This window comes from Octopus sinensis, linkage group LG2 (assembly GCF_006345805.1).
Source record: "Octopus sinensis linkage group LG2, ASM634580v1, whole genome shotgun sequence".
Taxonomy (NCBI): Eukaryota; Metazoa; Mollusca; class Cephalopoda; order Octopoda; family Octopodidae; genus Octopus; species Octopus sinensis.
Window position 1 is genome coordinate 40,238,503 of NC_042998.1, and position 20,325 is coordinate 40,258,827.

The following is a 20,325-nucleotide window of genomic DNA, read 5'->3' on the forward strand; positions in this document are numbered from 1 at the left end:
GAACAGCTCTTTCGAGAGGTTACACTTTCCGCTTATGATGTTGTGAGCAAGAATGAGATCTCCGCGTCGTCGTCGTTTTTCTAGAGAATAATGGTCGAGCGTCTTCAGCCTTTCTTCATAAGACAAATTCTTGAGACCAAGAACCATGCGGGTAGCCAGCTTCTGGACTCTTTTGAGATGCTGTATGTCTTTGAGGAGATAAGGAGAAGAGGCTTGAATCCTGTACGCCAATATGGGTCTCACCAGCGTGACATAGAGCGGTAGGAATATGGCTGCTGTGAGCATTCCGAATGACCGTCGAATCAAGAACAGAACTCCGCGTGCTTTGTTGGCAGCATGGACGCACTGGGCCGAAGGCGAAAAGGAGGAATCCACCAAGATACCCAGGTGTGTGTGTGTGTGTATGTATATATGTATGTATGTATATATTTTTCCTCTCACACCGTCTCTGACGAAGGGATATTATTATTAATTGATATTCTAGAAACAGCTGTAAGACCTTCTATATATAAATGCTCTAATATCTACACAGCCTAGGTTTTTTTATCTCATTACGGAAAAAAAAAAAATTCATATCTGTATATATATATAAATAAAAAAGAGAGAAAAAAAATCAATGTACTATCTACTCCTTACCTGATTTTGGTTTATAAGTTGCGGAAAACATTTTAATGTTATAAGGAAAAAATTTATTTTAGAAATAGAGATTATTCTTGTTTTTAGTTTTAGTTTGTTTGACAGGTGTTGAAAGTCTCTTTTGACTTGTATCAACTTCTTTCAAATCTTTTGAGTGTAAGCAATGTGACTTCTGTCATGCAATTTCCATATTCAACATAGTACCCGCATAATAGCACTTTCATGCCACTTTGTTTTCAGTGCCATTGAAGGCAATGGCATTATTATCATTCTGTATACACTTCTCAATGATAGCTTGGTTTTCTCAAGCACACTGGCTCGCAATCCTGAAAGACTCAAACCTCTGATCCTTCTGTTGCAGAATATGGGCAAACTAGTTTCTCCTCTAACTACTTGATGTTTTTCTCTGCTACCCACTTTCTTTCAGTTTACATAAGCCTGCCTTGTCTTCACTTTTATAGCCATATCTACATCATTATTACATCACCATCACTCTCCCTTTGGTTGAAACCTTGCACCATAAATGAAAGTAAAGAAAACTAAGTAGAATATAGGGTTTTTTTCAACATATTTTGAAGCTCATCAGTTAAAAGAAATGAAAATACAATAATGTTTAATGGAATGAGAGTTGACAAAGGCTCTACACCATTAATTACTTTTAAGTTTATTTCCAAAACATAATATATAAAGATAGGCTTTTAATTTCATTACTCATGCATATATATATATACTAGTAGTATAGCCCGACGTTGCTCAGGTTTGTTTTCTTTTCGACCCTTTAGAATCGGAATTTTTGAAAAGTAAAAATTTTGCATTATGTAACTTGTTATACTCTTTAAGTGAATATTTTTCTGGCTGAAATACACTGAAAAATGGCGACACAGCAGTAAAAAAATCATAAAAAATAGGGATTTTCATAGAAAAAAAGCACCTTTTTGATGTAAATAATTTTTGGTGTTAACATGGTCCGATTTGAATTTTTTCTTCTATGGAATGAAGAGTAAGCCTTCTTCTATCATACTCTCAATTTTGGTCAACTTGCGCCGCAGGGTCTCGGAGGAGATAGTGTTAGTTGAAGGCTACCAAACCTGCCACACACAGACAACTTCAGCTTTATATATAAAGACTGGATGTGTAGTAATTAATGCACTCTAAGCAAAAAGGAACTCCCAGCTTACTGAATGAATTTCTGTATGCTACTGCAATTACTTAAAATCAAAAATAGCATTAACATAGATTGTTTGAGACTGTGTAAAGGGAAATAGCTACCATTAAGTTCACAAGGCACCACCTACCCTGTCATAACAGAAGCAAGGTAAAAGTCTTCAAAGAAGAACTATGTGTGGTGTATGAAAACATCTGAAAGAATTTCAGAGAAAGTAAGCTACAAAGTTGCCATTAATCCATAAGCTAAAATTGCAGCTTGAAAATCCACCGTATTAAAATTATGAATGTTGCACCCTGCATTCTAGAAGAATGAGGATACTGAATAAAGTAGTCAAGATGCAATATGGATAAACAACGTACATCACTTTCAAGGAGTGATACTCCTTTTATAAACAGTTGAAAAATGACAGAGTGGAAAACCACTCTAGAGAGACCTGATAGCTAGATGCATCTATAAGAAGGCTTTGTCAACTTGTTCCTAGAAACAGTGGTTAGTATCATTAACAACAGTGTTGTCTAGCAGGGGTCAGACAACAATAGTGGCTAAAATTAGAAAAATTTAATTGCATGTCTAAATATTATGTTTAAACGATAAACATGCTGTGTGGATGAATTAACAAGGGGATTACAAGGGTTCACTAAACATGCAAGAAATAGTAACCAAATCTTCCTCAAAATATACCCACTAATCCTTAAAAAAAAAGGACACACTGGTTTGGTTAGTGTAGTTCTAGACTCTTAGTCTTCACATCTATCAAAAAAAAAAAAAAAAGAGAGAGAGAGAGAAAAAGGAGCATTATGGATATTGTTGAATCACCTTAATCATAGATCTGATGAAGGTTGACTTTGAAGCCAAACTGGTGTAGAAATTAAAACTTGAGTACTTCTAAGACACTATACTAAGCATGGTTACAGTCCATGACAGAAAAAAAAATATGTGCGTGTGTGTTTATGTGAGTGAAGGGAAGATGGTGATGGTTATATAGATAAAATATTTCTAATTGTGAAATACTAGTATAGGTATATTGGCTCAACGTTTGGCAGTGCTTCTTTGGCACAGAATTAAGGGATAACGTTCCATATTTGGAATAATTTGTATGTAAGTGTATGTAGTTGGTTTAAACAAAAATGCATACACACACACACACACATGCACATACACACACATGCACATACACACACACACATGCGGACATATGAAATTCATGTGTGTAACAACAGAGTATCTTGTGCTTCTTTACAACAAATCTATTCCCGAGCCAATTATTTGGTGTCAAACAACTTAACTTTGGCTAATGATCAATAACGCTTTGTATCAAAAGAACAAGTTGAAGTGAAAATTTACAAATATAGAAACATATTAAGAGGAGAAAATAAGAATAAACATTCATGACTCAATTAGAGCCAAACCCCGAAAACAAAAATAAAACACGGTAAATAAATGAAATTTTAAATATTTCATATTCAAAACAGGCATTTGTTTGCATCTGCTTGTCAGTGAACTGCTAAATATACTTTGAAGGAAAGACAGCTTTTAAAAAAGTGGAAGAATATTTACATAATTGAATTTTCAGTGTGTAACTTAAATAGTTCATATGTTAGAAAAAAAAATCAATGAAAACAAACAAAAAAACCCCCCAAAACAATGTGAGAACACCTTTACAGAATTCACAAAACACCACCAGGAGAACAGAACTATTTTATTATGTTGGATATTTACTAGATTTCCTCAAAATAATTAACAAAACAGAACATAAACAATGAGCATAGCTATTTTAAAAAGAAAACAAAACAGCAAAAATTAGAGAAAAGACTTGCTTAAAAAAAAAATCTTTGTCAGATTTGGGTAGAAGATTAGCAATTAACAGAATGCATTTTTTAGTAATATGTTATAAATGTAGTACTGATAACCCAGTGGAGGCGTAATGGTCCAGTGGTTAGGGCAGTGGATTCGCGGTTGTAGGATCACAGTTTTGATTCCCAGACCAGGCGTTGTGAGTGTTTATTGAGTGAAAACACTTAAAAGCTCCATGAGGCTCTGGCAGAGGGTGGTGGCAAATCCTGCTGTACTCTTTCAACACAACTTTCTCTCACTCTTCCTGTTTCTATTGTACCTGTATTTCAAAGGGCCAGCCTTGTCATACTCCATGTCACGCTGAAGCTGAATCTCCCCAAGAACTACGTTAAGGGTGCACGTATCTGTGGAGTGCTCAGCCACTTGTGCATTGATTTCATGAACAGGCTGTTCAGTTGATTAGATCAACTGGAACCCTCATCGTCATAACCGATGGAGTGCCACTAACCAACTGATAACCCTATTGAAGGCTTCCAATACTGGTAGGGAGTTAGTTATCCTCTGACTAAAGACCTGACCCAAATACTTGCAACAGAATGGACTTCACTAAAGTTACCAAAGATCAAGTTTGGCGGTGTTTAATTGGGCAATAGAATAAATGTATTACATTCATTGAATTTTGCCCAGTATTTTCTTCAAGATTATATTCTGTATCAACTAAAGATTAATTGGTGTCTTTTTTTTTTGTTTACATAAAAGAGTAAGATATAACATTTATTGTTCCAAATACTCTGAACACTCAAGTACTTTAGGCACCTACCAATAAACAAAATTTCCAAATATTGATAGTTAAAACTTTAGTATGACAACATGGTATTACTGGGGTGTTGGGCTCACAATCACAATTCCTGAACAAGGCAGTGTGTTATGTCTTTGAAGTAGGCACTTCATTTCATTTTGCTCCAGTCAACTCTGCTGAAAACATATACCAGCCTAGTTATGATGCAGCTGTCCCTCATTTGAGTTGCCATGTCTTCGATGTTTCACTGGATCAAAGGTGAGAAGGCTAAGAGAGTGCCTATGTCCACCACCAACAACATAGGCACCTAAAGCAATTATTGAAAGTTTGGTACTTCCAATGAAGTTATACTCATTCGTGAATGATGGCTATGGTTTTTATGACAATTGAGTTCTCTCAAGTTAGCTCTTATCCTCTCCACCCTATCTCTCTCTCTCCCTGTCTCCCCTTTTTTCTTTCTCAGTTACTCATACACATACCCATGGGTACCCTAGCATATGGAAATATATGATAACCTATGGCTGACTAGCACTCAAGAGTTGTCAATATAGCTTTGTTATGAGATCCAACTAACAGAAGCAGTTAGTGACACAGTGTGTTATTTCTGGTTTAAATCTTAACAGCTCAATCAACTTAGTTGTTAAAGTACTGACTAAATTCCAAGAAATTAATGAACGAAGAATTTAATTTACAAACTATATAGTATGTCAGTATATTATGGTAGTTGAGATGTCAACTCTACAGATGAAATACTAAATTAAGATTCTCAAAGAACTAACATATTATTTATAGAGACATAATTAAGTAAGATTTAGGTTACGCAGGATATTAATCCAAAAGATAGACAGATTCCAGAAAATTTAGGCATTTTTTTGGTGAGGTGAGGTCTGAATCAGGTATATTTAGCAAATTATTTACTTTCAAGACAAAAAGTGAGCTTTTGACAATGGACACAGAGCAATGGTGGTGGTGGTAGTGGGGGTTTAATGTTGTTTTCATTCATTTATCTAAGGAGGGGGGGGGGGGGGCAGTGTCTGTAATTTTTGTGCAGATGAGTTAGTATGTTAATATTCTATTGGAATTAGTGGCAAATGAAAGCAATTTTTAATTTGAATTGCTGCAGGTTAATAATTGTAGAGAAATACAAGAGTTGGATTAGAATTCAAAAGAATTGGAATTGAAGCAGACATTAAGTGTGGTGGATTTAATCATGGGTGTCCTGCTTATAGAACTTGGTTGAAAAGAGGTGGGTGGGTGGATTCCACAAGCTTTACAGAAGTAACTCTTACCAAGGGACCAGAAAACCTGGTTGCAAAATAGGAGATGAGAGAGGATATGCTAGCTGTGTGATGCACAAATTTGTCTTGTTTTCCTCATTGTCATCTTACATGCATTGCATAGGCAAGTGGTTAATTCTTTGGTTGTGAATGGAAATTTCCTCCAGGTGTTGAAGACAATGTTCTTTGACTGCATCATCAATAGTCTTGGCAACAAATAGTGTAAGCATACATAGGAAGTATGATATTGCATGGTAGAGGGGCATGAAGCATGCATTAGTAAGATAATGGACATTGAATGCAGGAGATCTGAAGAGGCTGAAGAGAAATGAGGCAAGCATGATCCATTGGATGGATAATTTTAACATGAATTAGATCACAAGTGCCCTGAGAGAGAGACTAGGCGTTATAGATATCAATATATGACAGAAAGAGAGACAACTATACAGCCCTCATTACCCATTCATCACATGTATGAACATGTGATGTGAATGGGTGATGAGTGTTGGACAAAAAAGTACAGTGGAGAAAAATGTTCAGGAGATATTCATAGGGGCTGACCAAAGCCTTGCGAGTGGATTTGGTAGACGGAAAATGAAAGAAGCCCGTCGAATATATATATATATATGTATGTGTGTGTATGTGTTTGTGTATCTGTGTTTGTCACCCCAACATTGCTTGACAACCGATGCTGGTGTGTTTATGTCCTTGAAACTTAGCGGTTTGGCAAAAGAGACCGATAGAATAAGTACTAGTCTTACAAAGAATAAGTCCTGGGGTCGATTTGCTCGACTAAAGGCAGTGCTCCAGCATGGCCACAGTCAAATGACTGAAACAAGTAAAAGTGTAGGAAAGGAAGGAGTGATGAAGTCAGATCTCAGGAAGCTGGACTTCACATATGTGATGACAAAAGACCAAAATGAGTGGCAATATTACTTGGGTACTGTGTTGAGAGAGACACTGAGAGGCACCAAAGTAGCTGTGTGTTTTTGTGTGTGAGAGAGAGACAGAGTATGTGATGAATGTCTAATCAGGACTAATCAGGAGTGGGAGTGGAAGTTAGCAGCGTAGTGGGGGTAATGCTAGCTGGTAAGTGAGCAATGAAAGTCAATAAAGGAATGATGGTAGGGGGAAGAGGAGATGGAAGGAATGTTGATTAGCAGTACATTGGGGTAAAAAGACAGAGTGTAATAGGTATCAGAAGAATCTGATGCAATCTTTTTTTACTGAAGCACTGTGATATTAGGAAGAGAACCGTGAAATATGTGGTGGCAGAGGGAGCATTGAATATGGACAAATCTGTTTGCTCTTACACACACACATGTATAATACACATATGCATGCCTATAAAAAGAGGTAAATGAGTCTCCATTTGTTTTTGGCAATGAGTATTTCAGTTGTTCAACCAAGTGAATTACTTGCTTCTATTAGTGTGTAAGTGGCTGAGTATATCAAAAACACAGGCAAATTAGTGTGACATGGTTTGTGACAAGACTAACCCTTTGAATCACAGGTACATCTGAAGCCACCTGATGGGCTTCCATACAATTTTACTCTATCCAGTGTTATTCATTTACAAGAAGCCACTCCACTCCTTAGCTTCATCTGAGTCCACCTTGCCCACAGTGCAGGCTTTAGTACTGATTATAGGCTTCACTTAATGACTAGTGGGCAATAATCCATGCTCCATTAAACCCATTAGAGTCATATGCTCAATATTAGATTACTCCTCAAAGCTTTGTGTATGTGTACAAGTGCACGTGTGTACATGTATGCATGTAAGTACATATATGTATACATATATGTATATTTATATATTTTATATATATGCATGAGTGTATGTATATATATAAATATATATATATATATATATATATATATATTTTATATATATATATATATATGCATGAGTGTATGTATGTATGTGTATAAATATATATATATATATGTATAGGTATATAGTGTATATAGTTTATAGAGGATTTATTTTGACAAGATACAAGGTCACAATTGGAATTAGATCAGACCTAGTTAAGTAAATGAATTTTGGTATCTTACAGAGATGTATTATATTAACCCCGGAAAGATGAAAGGCCAAGTTCACTATGATATTAATTGAACATATATTTAGAAGGATACTATCACATAGTGCATATAAAGTTTTGAGTGTGCATCTATTGTGTCGTGTGTTTTATAAAGCTGGCATCTGTAAGTGTTAAAAAAAATGATAAAAAACATTTAGTGATGAACAGAAGGTTCACACTAATCTTAATAAGATGCTTGACAAATAGGAGTTTTATTTACAAAACATGCGAGAAGAAAACTGAATAAAATCAAAATATCAACAGCAAGAGAGAGTTGATTTGGTTACTTTAATATTTTAAATTCAGATGCTTAACTGAGTTGATGAGTTTTATGTTGATGTAACAAGTGGGTAAAATAATGTATATGAAATAAAATTAAAAAAAGATTAATATGGCTATTGATACAAAGAGTAATCCTCACTTCCTAAAGTCTTCTTGAAACAATGTAAGTGTAGGATTAATTTAATCGTCCTTATCTTATAACTCAGAATCCTAAATAGCTTATAAGCTCTATTACATTTTCATTTAAATCTTTCAATGCTAGATTTAAATCAATTCTTTATGCAAGAAGATTTATATTTCATAAGTTTTCATAAAACTCAATTCAAATTATTTTGTAACATGTTAAAAGTGATTTGGACGTATGTGATAAAAAGAAAACAAAAATCTGTTGTTTCATAAAGATTACATAAAACAAAGAGTTTCCATGAAAAAATAAGCCATTTTGTATTAACAAAAACAGGAATCAATTACATTAATAAGTGAAGACTACCAGAAATTTGATCTGCTTGGGATTTTCTCAATTTCTTTTCAAGTTTCTAAGAATAGTACAAAGCCTAATGGAAAACACACATTATATACAATACTAATATAGCTGTGCCATTAAAAATGAAGGAATTTTAAAAGAAATAAACTGCTAATGGTATGTAATAAATACATCAACATAACATACATTCCATATATTTAATGTAGACTTGTATAGTAAAATTAATTAAATTCTCATCAAAAATAGTTTGAAGGATTGAATGAAAATAAAATAAATATAAGGTAAAGTTATATATTAATTGATTTAGCATTTTATTGAGGTTAAGACGATAAAAACTTTATTTAATTCCTCAACTAATATTTTATTAAAGCACAGGTGATCTTGTATCATCAAAAATGAGAATGATACATGCAGGAATGCAAAATGAAAACTGCTCAGAGAATAGTTAGTTAGTTCATGTGTGATTGACATTCTCGACAACGTCCTTTGAAAATTTCTATCACTAAAAGGAGTTGAACATATGTTCCTTTTTATTTGTTCTACCACTAAACTGCATTAATAATTTAGTAGTACAGAAGAAAAATGAATAATTTAGTAGGACAGAATAAAAATATGTATGTGTGTGCATGCGTGCATGTTTTCTTCCCAGTTTAGGGAAGAAAAGAGAGAAATTAGAAAACTAAATTAAGACATGAGATATTTTCGTTTACTTCTGAAGTTTCACTGTTTATGTGAGTCAGTGTCATCATCATCATCATCATCATCGTTTAACATCCACCTTCCATGCTAGCATGGGTTGGACGATTTGACTGAGGGCTGGTGAACCAGATGGCTGCACAAGGTTCCAATCTTGATCTGGCAGAGTTTCTACTGCTGGATGCCCTTCCTAATGCCAACCACTCCAAGAGTGTCGTGGGTGCTTTTACATTCCACCAGCATGGGGGCTGTGAATACATATTTCTCAAAGATACCAGAATTGAAACAGCAAAAATTTCAAATTTTATTAAAGTGTAATAACCTATAACATAATGAATGCATGTGTGTGTGTAAAAATGTATACACATATGCATGTGTTAATGTATTTCTGTGACACTGAGACTCTCTCTCTCTTCCTGCCATTTCATTCTTCTGTCTTCTTTGTAAGGAACTAGAGAGATATATTTTGTATTTAATGTGGTGCTTTAAATTAAGTTAAAAATTTATCAATTGAATTGAGTTCTATATTTGTCCCTCTGCAGTTGATTAAATAAGTCTATGTAATACAAAGCAAAAATGTCTATGAACCTATCAGGTTGTTGGTTAACAACTCTAGATACCATTTTCGCATCATGAGTTTAGAAATATCATTAATCTCTTTCTAACTTAACTGAATTCATAGGAGTGAAAATTGAAGTTTAATTACTCAAGGGGGGATCTTAAAACTAATTTATAGATCACTGCCAAATATATCTCTCAAATAAGTTAGCTGCTTGTCTGACAAGCAAAAAGACATAATACAGTGGAGCCTCAGTTTACAAATTTAATTCATTCTTGAAGGCTGTTTGTCACCTGAAATTTCCAGATAGTAAATTCAAGAAAAACCACAGTGATATCAAGCAGGAATGTGCACTGAGCAAAAGCTAGGCAGTAACTGATGCTCTCCCTCTGATCCTCTGAGCTTGTCACCAACTGTTGGTGCTGGCTTGCATGTTCATTACTCAAGACACTGTTTGTCACCTGAGATGTTTTATATTTGAAAAATTGCTTGTAAACTGATTTGTTTCCACATAAAAGTGCTCGTGCAGTGCAATGTAAAAGTGCCTGTGTGATGCTACGTAAAAACACCTGTGTGGCATCACGTAAAAGCACCTGTGTGGCACCATGTAAAAGCACCTGTGTGGCACCACGTAAATGTTCCTTTGCGACGCCATGTAAAAGCATTCATGTGGTGTTACATAAAAGCCCCTGTGCAGTGCCACGGGAAGCACCCAGAACACTCTGTAAAGTGGTTAACATCAGGAAGGGTGCTCCAGCAGCAGAAACCATGCCAAATGAGATAGGAGTCAGGTGCAGCTCCCTAGTTTACCTGCTCTGGTCAAACTGTTCAACCCATGCCAAAATGGACAATGGACATTAAATGACGATGATGATGATGATGATAATAAGTGTTCATAAAATAAAGTTACACTGTATATTGATGTTTAAAATACCAAGATGCCTCATATACTGAAGTGTTATAATGAAATACTGACTTATTATTTAAGCATGAAATTTCTATAGAAGTGGGTGATGGGATAGTGTGACGTAGAGGCATTTCCCCAAGAACATTAGTGATGTAAGTGAAGTGTTTACTAGCGCAAATTAAAACTGGGTCATAGTCTCAGGTCACAAGGAAATTAATGTCGCATAACAGCATCAGCCATTTTGTAACTGTAAAATAGTGAGTGATAATAACATAGGGCCCTATTTAATGAAACATTTCATACAGATGTTTATTATAAAACATCTGGAACACTGTCTCTCAAAATATACTTTTATCACCCGTCTGTTTCATTGAAAAGTTTTATCATCATATGGCTATTAGTAAAACTATTTTACTGCCATTACTATCACCACAACAACCACCACCATTACTATCATCATCATCATCATTAATTATAACAGAAATGAATGGAAGATTATTCTCTTTTCTATCTTACAATTATATTTTTCTATTTCTAGTATATATTTATGTGTGTGTGTGTGTGTGCATGCGCACATTATATATACTTTGTAGTGTCTTAGGAGAGTCACAATGCCAATAAAAATAACACACACTCTGGTTCAATTCTACTCCTTTATCATTAGTCAATTGATTAAATATCTATCCAACTAACTAATCGATCATTTGTTTAACTTATTCGTTAAACAATCAGTTGCTTATTTTGTTTTTTGTTTAATGTAAAGTAAAAGTACAAATAGGCAAACAACTGGTATGAGGTTAGATTGTGACATTTATATATATTTATCATGGGGTTTGAGTTGTCATATGAGATCATAAGGAGGTAGTCTCTTACAGCTGTTTCAATAATAGATGAACAGATGGTGCATTTCCCTGCATGCTATCAGCAGTTAACCTTATAGTAGCAACCTATCCTATAAAAGGTCAGAATGGTTAGCAGTATGTATTTAAAAACCAAACACAAATAAAGGTATACTAACTAATGCAGACCATAAATTCTTGATTTAATAAAATTATCTCACAGAGGCAATGTCATATAACTAGCACTTGAGCTGGTGGAATGAAAAAGAACCTTTCGAGCATTGGGCTTCATGGAGGCAATGACAAATGACCAAGACCTTTGGCAATATGTTGTGCTTGAATAGAAGACTTATCAAGCCAAGTGAGATCATAGTTGTGGCAGATATTGGTGTCATGTAACTGGCGCCTGTGCTGGTGACACATAAAGGCACCCATTACACTCTTGGAGTGGTTGGTGTTAGGAAGGGCACTGAGCCATAGAAGCCATGCCAAATCAGACTGGAGTCTGGTGCAGCCCCTCAGCTTACCAGCCCTGGTCAAACTGTCCAACCCACGCCAGCATGGACAATGGATGTTAAATGATGATGATGATCTCTCCTTCCAGTGATGGTAGACCAATCTGCTGGTGGCAAATAAGAAAAGTAACAATCTCAATAAACAAGAATTCTCCAAAACTGATACATCATTAAGGACAAGACAATCTAATTGTCTGAAGACAGGGGGACAGCTGTAGACACAAGTCTTTACCTCAATAGGTGTCAGATTTTTCCAGCCATCCAAATTGTAAACACCATTTCACTGATGTATGTTTTTAGTGCCTCACCATCAGATACATTATTTTAAAAACTGTGTTTGATAAAATTGGAAGATACCAACGTATCTAACCAAAACAGCAATGAACCAACAGTGGAGCCTGACTTGCTTGAAATAATAGCCAAATTGCCTTCAAATTACACCACCAGAAGGAAAGAAGACATTAAATAATGTAGCCCTATGTAAAAAGATGGGATGAAATACTTTTAATCATGGGTCTGCTAAATCAAAGCAGATCTGAGATTAAACAATAATCAAACAACAAAAGTCTAACAGAATTCTCACATAAATTGTGTGAATAGATGTTGTATAGCAAAAGCATTTATATGAAGCATTTAGATCTACAGAACTTGCTAAGTTTATCATTCTATTTTCTCTATACTATTTGAAACATAAAAGATCTTTTACACTCAATTTTATTCAGGTAGTTAATTGCAGTGTGTGGTCCTCAGAGACAAATAAAAATAAGTTGGTGTATATTAGCATCGAATTAGTTTGAAACTAAATGAAAAGTTAACCCAGTCAAGCTGTTTTGAACCAAAGAAACATTGACTCTCAGTGTAAGCATAAATTTTGAAGTTACTAATTAATGCAAAACATTTGAGCAAGTAGATGAAGCTTTTTATTATACAGAAAATGATATTGATGAGATGTATAAGAGTATACATATCTTTATTTTTTTTTCTTTTAGCTTTTATTTGTTTCAGTCACTGGATTGCAGCCATGTAGGGACACTACTTTAGGGAGTTTTAGCTGAATAAATTGAACCCAGTACTTTCTATCATCCTATCTATGCTCTAAACCTCATTCCTTGTGACACATCACCATCACCTCTCTCCTGCTGCCTCCCTCTCTCTCTCCCTTGCTCTTCCTTCTGGCTGGGTAACTATACATCTCTATAGCAGCACACCTGTTTCTCTCCTCTTTCTTTTTACCACTCTCTCCCTCTATCTCTTCTGTCTTCCTCTCTCTCTTGTCCGGGTAATCATGTACCTCCTCTTTAACAAGACACCTGTTTCTGTGTCTGTCTCTGTCACACTCTAATCTTTCATCATCTGACACAAGATCACTTCCTTGAATTCCCCCCTCTCTCTCAAAATTACTTGTCTTGCAAGTTACTTGGTGACCCTGTCAGTACTGGTGCCACATAAAAAAGCATTCAGTCCACACTGAGAAGTGATTGGCATTTGGAAGGGCATCCAGCTGTAAAAACCACACCAAAGTTGACCTTGCCAGTGCTAGTGCCATGTAAAAAGCACTGAGTCCACTCTATGGAGTGGTTGGTTAGGAAGGGCATCCAGCCATAAAAACCATGCCAAAACAGACACAGTAGCCTGGCTGGCTCCTGTCAAACTGTCCAACACATGCCAGCATGGAAGACGGACGTTAAATGATGATGATGGTGATGATATTATCAAAATGTAAATTTTTGTTAAACATTATTATAATACATATTAAACATATGTGATTATAAACAAAGCTGATAAAATGGTTTCTCATTATACAGGTAGGTCATATAAGACCCTTCTTGAGTCATATAGACCAATGGGGCTGGTTTTCCTGTTTCCAAGGTGCATATATCCTCCCTTGGATGGAATGCCATTTCATTGTAGGATTACTCATTTTGGCCAGCTGAGTTGACTGAAGGAACATGAAATGAAGTGTTTTGCTCAAGAACACGTGTTGCCAGGTACAGGAATTGAGACCATAATCTAATGATCATGAGTCCAACACCCTAACCACTAAGCTATGTGCCTCCACATAGGCTGATCATATAAAGATGACTAATATTAAGTCATAGAACTCCGTGATATATTGCCATAATGGTTCTCCAGTATTCTTAATATTTAAGCAAAAAGCACTGCTTTTCTAAATATTTCCTAATGAATATTTTGTTGTTACATAATTATAAAGGGTATCATAATTATATTGCCCAAATCAATAGCTGACTGTAGATTAACCTCAATTTGGTGAGGTTTTAGTTTAAATATTCTAATCTAAGCATCTTTGAGGCCATTAAGTTATTGAAATTTATACATTAAAATTCTTTGCACGCAACATCAAAATATTCAGCTCTTATATGACGAAATCACTTGCCTTTAATGTGTCTTTCAAATTCACACTCAACATCACTATCAGAACATACTCAGCTCATTTTCCTGGAGTTATTACAGATTTACTATTTTTACCATTCATGTTTTAACACTTCATACAATCTTTTTTAGCACTCATTCAAGCTTTATTTTCCTAAGTATGTATTATGCTATACCATTAAGACATAACTATTTCAACTAGATCCAGAACAATCTTTAAGCTTAGACTATTGGTACTATTAGTTTCTGCAGAACACTTATTTTCACTTGTTAATTTAGTACTGTTCTGTCAACATATTATTTATGCATCGACTGAAGGTGGTGAGCAGGCAGAAATGTTAGCACGCCGGGCGAAATGCTTAGCAGTATTTCGTCTGTCGCTATGTTCTGAGTTCAAATTCCGCCGAGGTCGACTTTGCCTTTCATCCTTTCGGGGTTGATAAATTAAGTACCAGTTATGCACTGGGGTCGAGATAATCGACTTAATCCGTTTGTCTGTCCCGTGTTTAGCCCCTTGTGGGTAGTAAAGAAATATGTATTTCATCTGCCACTACATTCTGTGTTCAAATTTCGCTGAGGTCGACTTCACCTTTCATCCTTTCAGGGTTGATAAATCAAGTACCAGCTGGATCCTGAGGTCGATGTGATTGACTGTCCCCCTTCCCGCAAAATCCAGGCCTTGTGCCTATAGTGGAAAAGATTATTTATGCCTCAACTGTCTGTACTGATTACACTGTGCAAGTTTTTTTTTTTTTTTTGCATTTGGTCAGTAAGTGTTATTTCCTATTTGCTTCTATCTAGTAATCAAAGGAAATTACAACTATTCTCTTCAAACTTTGCTTTTTGTGTCCTATTTTGAAACTGACCTATTATTTTCTATTACATTTCAGACAGATTCAGTGCTGAGTTACTGAAGCAGAAATATCATTATAGCGAAGATTCTGCTCAATACCACATATTTACTTGTGAGTTGCTTGACCTTAACCACTTGAACTTATCCCTTAGTGGCTGACAATGTGTTTCTCTGATCATGAGCAGTAGTAATGGAGTATGATAGCCATGTGTTGAGAAAGATTCTTTGGAGTTTGAATAAATGTAACACAAGCAAAGTCTGAAGGAAATATTAGTCATTTTTCATACTTTCTAGGGGTAAGCAAATAGGAAGTAACAGTTACTACCCAAGAACAAAAATTGTTATCAATCTGGTTGGCTCAAGTTGCAACCCACTGTCATATAGATTTGGACATTTCCTATCAATACAGAATTTAGTATTTGCCACAATTTCTAAATTTCAAGTTTCACCTGTAATTCTTCAGTAAGCTTTGCAATGAAAACAATGGAAACTGCATAAAGACTCTTTCTTTGTAACAATATACTGAATCTCATAAATAGTGCTAAAATATAACATGAGAAATAAAAGAGTAAAATTTAAGAGATAAAGTTGCTGATGCTAATTTTAGTACTTCCAGCAAACCCTATGCATATTGGGAATAACTATCATATATAACATATCTACTACATATATGGGAAATTCTGTCTGTGGGTCTGTTTGTGGAGTTGTTAGCTAACTCCTCCTCCATCGTTTTATCGATTTTGATGAAACTTGACATGTGAATAGAATTCATATCTGGAAACCTCATGGCATACTCAGATTGTTGACAAAAATCGATAACAGGGCCCCTGGAAGGGATCCTTATATATATCTAATATATTTTATTTTAAAAGCCAAGAGAAATAACCCATTCGCCCCTGGAAGGGATCCTTATATATAGCCATGGGAAATAACCCATTTATTTCCCTAAAATATCTGGTATAAATCAAATTGAGTATACTTATTTCTTAGTATTTGAATTGTTAGAGTTATTTTTGCAATTTATCCAGTACAAACCTTAAACAAGTAAATAGTATTTCCCTAAACAATAGACCCACTTATTTCGGTTAGTGACTTATTCATGAATATACTAACACTAGTGCCCCTGAGGGTAATATTCTCTGGGAACGCATAAAAGTCCTTTTCAGTTATTTACTTTGAATTGTTATTATCTCATATCTGATTAGCTTGTTATTATGTAAAATGCTTCATGATTTTAGTATACATACCTTATTAGTATTTCCTCCTATGTTCTACTCTAGGAACGCATTAAAGCCCTTTTTGGGGCTACTTTATTTGAATTCTTACTATTGGGTAATTAATTTCATGTTATTACATAACTAACTTCACAATTTGGGTATTCATAACTTAATGGGAATTCCTAAAAACAAGATCCTGTATAAGACAGTTTGGTATTCTCTGTAAATGCACAAAAACCATTTTAAGGGCTACATACTTTCTATTGTTGTTATTGGATTAGCAAAGCAATTATGAGAACGGAACCAAGAGATAAGCCCCGCTTTCCTGGGAATTATCTGGTATGTCAGCTAGTATCTATATATATATATGTAGATATATATTATAGAAAGGATTATAATTCAAGATGTATCCTTGTGAAGCACATCTGCACATTCCAGTTATCAAATATACATAAGTATGTAGATGTTTTGCTTTAAATCAGAAAATCATACATACTGGTGAAATTTGGAAACGACAGGCTGGACTACTTGGCATTTGCGTCAGAAGCTCCAATATGAACATTTCAGAGCATTTCGGTGTCAATCTGAGGACATGTACCAAGAGAGATAAAAAATCAAACATCCAGTCAATATCATGGTATTTGAAGTGATCACTAGTGATGGTGAGGTTATGCCTCCATTCATCTTCCCACATGGTCTCAAACTCAATACAGAGGCCTACATCAAGTGCCTGAAGGAGGTAGTGCTGCCCTGGGTCAAAAGGGTGGCTGCTGGAAGACCCTATGTCTGGCAATAGGACTCTGCACCATGCCACACAAGCCAGAGAACCCAGTCATGGCTGCCAGACAATTTCTGCGACCACATCACCCCTAACATCTAGCCACCTAACTCCCCAGACTGCAACTCCTTTGATTATTATATGTGGGGCACAGTTAAGTGAAAGACTAACAAAACTCCTTGTAACACCAAAGATGAACTAAAGGCAAGCATTATGGCAGCAGTCACCAACTTAAACAAGGAGACCATCCAGAAGAGTTGCAGGAGATTCCAAAGTCATCTGGAGGCCGTGGTTGAAACCAATGGCGATTTTATTGAATAAATTTACTCTTTAGTATTTCAAGATATTTTAATGTAATTTTGATGAATATATCTGTTAAAATGAGATGTCAGTGTTATTTTCATTTTCATGTAATTTAGACAACAGTTTATTCACTGCACCCTGTATATAAAACTAACTAGCGAGTTCTATGTTTGTAAATAAAATGTAGCATCAAATCCCCAGGCAATCTGTTTTATCTGAGTTCATCAATTCTAATTATTATCTCAAAATTTAAACCCTGTAAAATTTTCCTTTTTCTAATATGCGCTATTGCTTTTGCAGATAATAACAGCACCAGCAAGTTAATAGAAAAAAATCAGATGTAAAATAGATTGACAATGATATATATTATATCAGTTGAATAAAGTTAAAACATGGTCTGGTTTTCACATTTTTTATCATTGTATTTAAAAATATCTTTTTACAATACTGAAGTGTGTTAAACATTAAAAAAAATATTTTATAATGTTCATAAAGTTCAATTAGCACTTTCATATGTTCATAGTAATCATCAGATTCCAAAATGTATATAACTGACAGTTGAGTTCTTGGCAACTGTAGTAAAATGACTGACTTCTTCCTTTTTATACCTCTTAGAAGGCTCGAACAAGCTGAATTTTTCGAATACAGTCTTGATCAAAACGCATGCAGATTCGTCAAAACTGTATTGTGTGTGTACATACGTGAGTGTGTTTGTGTGTATCCTTGTCTTGATATCATGCAATTGTCATAAATGAGGGTTATCACACCAGTGATATAATTCATTTCTAGTCTTCCCTAAAAACATTAGGTCATGGGGAAATATTACCTTGCTAGGAAACAGATGAGGCTTGGTAACAGATAATCAACCTCAACAAATTCTGCCTGAATCGTGCAAGCATGAAAAAGTGGCCGTTGATGATGATGATGATGATATATATATATATATATATATATATATATATATATATATAAGCCACTTGATAAGATTGATATTTAAATATATTATCCTTATTTATAAATATATATATATGTATATATCTAAGTCACAATATATATGTATATATATTTAAATCACAATATATGAATTCAAGTAATCAAGTAGTACTCAAAAAAGCTCCTTAATGTATCATTCTACAAAACAGAATATATAATACGATGCAAGAGAAAATTATAAGGAAATTTCATCAAACTATTTCTCTATCATTTGTGACTTTATATATATGAATATTTATATATATGTACATATACACACATGCAAAGAGTTGTCATTAACTTTTTTTTAAATGTGCTACTACTTCATTACGATATTCTAGCTCTGCAAAATTTCTCTTTTTTTTTTTCCACCAGGAAATTCCCTTTTGGCCTATCTTCCTTTAATACTCCTTTAACATGTGAGCCCTTATTTGCCTTGTCAGTATATAAACACTCCACATCAACAATCTATTCTTGAGTACACAACAGTTTATTGACATTATTGTATTGACTTCTAATGCCTATTTGCTTTGTCCAATAGTTGTCATGTTTCTCTGCTTGTATGCGTATACATGTGTGCATATAAAAGCCCTTGCTGTAGACAAAGTGTAAATGCCCTCTTAAATCTACCTCTTCAGCTTTTAGATAATTGTACACCTTCATATCTTTCCGTTATACATTGAGCGTTTCAGTAAATACACAAATGGTGACCAGATAAAATACATTTCAAAATATAACCTTATTATTTAAAATAAGTTCAAAATTCATTGTTTATAAAGTTACATAAGTAGTACTTCTGTAATTTTTCCATGTTGATATGGGCTTAACGAGACTGCTTCTCTCCATGAGGTAATCAATATCTTTATTCCAGTTAAAAAAAGTTAATGACAACTCTCCACAAGTTAATCAATATCTTTATTCCAGTTAAAAAAAGTTAATGACAACTCTCCACGAGTTAATCAATATCTTTATTCCAGTCATGGCTATGTGATAAGAAGCTTGCTTCCCAACCATATGGTTCCAGATTCAGTCCCACAGCATGGCACGTAGAGCAAAAGTTGTAAATGATTGCCACTGTCATACAAGAAGTGTCATTCATTTCCAATATTCTGCAAGAATGTCTGGCCATGAGGAAATGTTGTCTTGCTCAGAATCCAGTGAGAGTTGGCAACTGGAAGGGCACAGAAAAGTGGACACCAAAATGATGATAATGGGGATGACGATGATGATGAAGATGATTCCTGGTCTTTTAATGGTCTGACTGCCCCAGTTCAAAATTTTTTTAGCTTGCTTCTGTTTCACAAACTATAAATTTACAACTACATTTGCTCATTTAGCCATTAACATTCACTATTGTTAAATACACATATCAGTTTTGAAGGTAACATATGAAGCTTCTAAATCGATTTTTTAGCTTTACATTTATAAACACACCATCAAAAATATATACTTATTTAATTGCTTTCAAGTTCTATGGCTGTGTGGTTAAGAAGCTTGCTTTGCAATCCCATGGTTTTGGGTTCAGTCTTACTGCACAACACTTTGAGCAAGTGTCTTTTACTATAGCCCTGAGCTGACCAATGCCTTATGAATGAATTTGGTAGATAGAAACCGCGTGGAAGCCTGTTGTGAGCTCTCTCCCTATATTACATTAATTCACCACATTCCCATGAACCAAACTTTATTGTATCATGCACTATGCTTGTCCCAACCTAATCCTGCAGCCCAACACTGCTTTATAATATTTCTCTTGTCCTCCCCCTGCCAACTG

The 20,325-nt window shown here is 34.8% G+C and overlaps 1 protein-coding gene across 1 annotated transcript in view; it reads right to left on the reverse strand.

Annotated features, from left to right (window-relative positions):
* The window catches only part of LOC115229521 (60 kDa SS-A/Ro ribonucleoprotein-like), a 71,569-nt gene that overhangs the window by 39,183 nt on the left and 12,061 nt on the right, over positions 1-20,325 (reverse strand). The window lies entirely within an intron of this gene.